Genomic DNA, 4,072 nt, shown 5'->3' with positions numbered 1-4,072 from the left:
CACATGCGCTGAATGAAAAAGAAGATACCGTGGTTTCATAAGGAACGCAGCACTTCGGGAATACAATGGAAAACGAGAGCTGTCCACGATTTTGAACACTGTTGTCGAGAAAGCTGACGATAACGAGAGCCCACTGATCGAAAGTCTCTTGAAGTGGTATAAAGAAGAAGGCGACGCAGCCGAGTATAGTGAGCTTATAATCTGAATCTCAGCTCGATCTCACACCTTAATAAAACTAATCTTTTTATCAGTTAAATAGCTACTGAGATACTGAGCAGAGGTTGGAGGTGACGTTTTCACGCAATGAGTGCGGTAGTGGCCTCGACACTACCTGGCGGGTTTTTTGTATTTGACGGCGACGTCATATTTTCGGAGCTGTAGAGCCCATCTAGCCAATCGACCCCTCAAATTTTTTGGTGGTCGCTCACTACGGTGACGGGTCTGCCTTGGACGTATGGATGGAACTCTTTGATCGCCCAGACGACCGCGAGACCCTCTTGGTCTGTTGTCGGGTATCTCGATGCTGGGCCTGTATGCGTTCTTCTTGCGCATGCGATTACCCGCTCCGTTCCGGATGTGTCGATTTGGGCCAGGATTGCACCGATGCCATGTTTGCACGCGTCGGTTCTGAGGGTCACGGCTTTGACCGGGTCGAAGCGGCCGTGAAGCGGAGGACTCACGAGCTTCTCTTTCAGCTTTTCGAAAGCTTGCTGGTGCGATGGATCCCAATGAAACTTGACGCCGTTCTTCAGAAGATCGTTGAGCGGGTCTGCTATTTTCGAGAAGTTTTCCATGAATTTGCGATAGTACGTGCACAGACCAAGAGAACTTCTCACCGCCTTCTGATGGTTGGGTCCTGGCTCCGAACGAATTTCTCTTGATGTTGAGTGATAGGTTGGCTTGATCCAGACATTGCAAGATCGCTTCGAGACGTTCGTTGTGTTCTTCGAGCGTCTTTCCGAAGATGCACAGATCGTCGAGGTATGCTAATCAGTTTTCCAAATGTGGTTCCTTAGGACGCTTCGGCGGGGCCGTTCGAGAGTCCGAAAGGCAGAACCTTGAGTTCGTAGAGACCGTCTGGCGTCGAGAATGCTGTCTTTTCTCTGTCTGGTTCGTGTAGAGGACACTGGAGGTATCCGGATTTCAGGTCGAGAGTAGAGCAGTAATTCGCGCCCGACAGACAATCAAGCGTTTAGTCACTTTGTTGAGCTACATCATAGATACCGAATCAAGTATCACCATTTTTCTCCTTCACCAGTACGATCGGGCTGTTCCACGGGCTTGACGATGGTCGGACGACGCCATGACGTTCCATTTCTTCGACTTCGGCCGCGATGTAGTCTCTTTCAGCTGGGGGGTACCGTTTGGAGTAGCGACTTTTCATCGGTGGGTGATCGCCTGCGTTGATGCTGTGAGCTACCAGATGAGTTTGTCGGGGTGGTTCGTCTGCCTTCGGGAGCAAATGAGGAAATCTGGCGTTTATCTTCCTAATCTCGAAACGTTCATTGGGTGTGAGATCCTTGTTGATAGCTGAGTCGACCTCTCTACTTGCATGCTCGATGGTTCTGGAGTCGGGTTTCTGTTCTGAACTCGCCGTCGTTATCCTCCTGATGGTGGCGATGAACTTTTCTTCTAGTACCGGTGATGCGTTACCGATGTGCATGTTCTTCGGTAATACCACTTGATCTTCCGTATCGTTTTCGATTATTGTCGACAGTCTGCCGGCGCGAATGTGCGCGATGGCTGATGTTCTTCGAAGTTCTTTTCGACGAGTGCTGGGGCTGGATCGAGGACAAGGGCGGTGGGAGGAAGAAACTAACAATATCCGCTGAGATTACTCGCCACTGAAGTGAAAGTGTCATTTAAGAAACTTAAATGAGGATAAATAAATACCAATGCATTTTCCTTCGACCAGGCGTGGACAGTATCGGGATCTACTACTAGACTTACAACCTTAGCTTCGCCTGCCGCTATATTTATGCTAGCACTCGCCCTGAGTCGTTTACTAGGCCTCGTATTCTCGAGTGAACTAGAGGCTTTGTTTGACGATCTGCGGCTCTGCGCGTCGCCCGTTCCGCTACACAGGAAATTCGAGAACGCTTTGAAGTGGCTGATCGCGGATGTTTCTCGATGTTTCGATCCGGTTTCTTCATCGGGGGCCAAGGGTCCGCGTTGAAGAATCATTTTTTTGCTTAGAGATTTTCGCGACCGCCGCACAGTGGTCAAAAATCGATTTCTAGGTGGACAAAATTATTCGGTCGTTTTTCGCCCATATCTCAAACTTGAATGGTTCAGACTGCCCGATACGATGAAAATTAGGGACGGATGACCCCCCACAAGGACGCACCGACCCGAAGAGTTGCGATTTGTGTCGATACGACCGAGGGAAAATTCTTCCGTGGCCGACAACAGGCGAAAACCTAAATTGCTCATTTAACACCTTTGCCCCGACTTACCCCAGGATTTTTTTTTTTTAAAAGCTCCTCAAGCCTTCCGCTTTTCGAAGCACATCTCCAATTTCTGCGCATTTTTGCGCTAAGGGCTTTAAAAAAAAAAAAAGGCAAATTTTCGCTGATTTTAGGTCTTCATCGGAGACATCGAATTATAGCCGGGCATGCTTCAGACGAGATGGCCTGGGCTGTCTTAGATATTTTTCCTCTCTTTACTGCTCGTGGTGACCATAGGCGGAGATACCGGGATGCAGAATTCGCTACAGGCTTTGATCCGCTTCGATTGTGGAGAGAGATTCCCTCTTTTACAATAGCATGGATATGGATCCCGATCGGTGCTCGCGATCCGGGGGCGAAGCGAGTCATCTCGGCGATCCGACATCCAACAGCTCGTTCCCGAAAAGCGATCTCTTGAGCGCCAGCAGACGATGTTCCGAGTCTGACTCACGGGCAAGCTGGCGCGGTCTCCACTTCAGTAGGAAGTTGGAAGTCAAGCAGGAAACCACGTGCATCGGGATCGCTCTTCGTTGTGCGCTCTCGGGCTGAGCTTCACTGTGCATCGAGACTTTGCGGAGGACGACAAGTGACGGCGATGGAGGTGATCAAGACTATTACCGTAACCCGGAGAGAATTTGTGGAAAAGTGCTTCGAAGCCGGAAAACGAATGAGACCGGATGGCATGATCGACTTTCTGCTCTCATCTGGAAACTTGCATCGATCGAGCGTTGAAAATTTAGGAGAATTGAAGCTCAGCCTTAGCCGAAAGACCGCCGAAGTATTTGGAAGGTTTGAGAGAAGTCAACGGAAGAAAGAAGCCTTCTTACGCGACAATGCTGATTGGTTGGACATGGACCCCTTCCAACTCGAAATCAAAAATGAAGCATCGAGAGCAGGCCACGACATCGTCACGGGGCCCGGTCGGCCGACGAAACCTTTCAGGGGGTTGACTGAAAAGTCGAAAAACGTAGGGTCCGACCTTTGCTTCAGCATGACACGGAACAACTTCTACATGCGACACATCTTTCCTTGCATTCAGCAGGCGACCGCAAGGGCTCTCAGACGGTGAGAGATGTGCTGGAACGACCATCGTCAGCGGCATCATCGGTTTCTTCTGTTGCCTCCAGCTATAGAGCTGGAATCTGCAGGAATTCGAGGAGCCTTTCATCCGAAGAGGCCCTCGCGGTACTCATAGACTGTAAGCTCTCGCGGGGTAGGTACTCTTGGCTTAGGAAAAAGTCCAGAATGTTGGGACACGTCCTCTGTCCGCCACACTACAAGGCGATGGAAGCTAAAACTGCTTCTTGTTTGCCAGCCGAGCACATGATCGTTAATGAGACCCGCGCTGAACTCCGACTTCAAGCTATACTGGATTTGACATGTGAGAGGCTCTGCAGCACCAAGCCCTCGGACTTCACGGAAGCTCTGACCGCAGGATGCGGGAGCTTCACTATGCTGTCTAAGTGGGGTTGCGATGGTAGTGGCGGCCACAGCCAGTATAAACAAAGGTCCAGCAATCCCCATATGAATGAGAAGAGCCTATTTATGTTCGCTTTCGTCCCCTTGGAGATTCGCGTCTCGCAAACCGGCTCGCTCGTCTGGCGGATTTCAGCGCCTGGATCCAC

Source organism: Galendromus occidentalis, unplaced genomic scaffold (assembly GCF_000255335.2).
Source record: "Galendromus occidentalis unplaced genomic scaffold, Mocc_1.1 scf7180000076702, whole genome shotgun sequence".
Taxonomy (NCBI): Eukaryota; Metazoa; Arthropoda; class Arachnida; order Mesostigmata; family Phytoseiidae; genus Galendromus; species Galendromus occidentalis.
Note: the sequence above shows the minus strand (reverse complement) of the source record.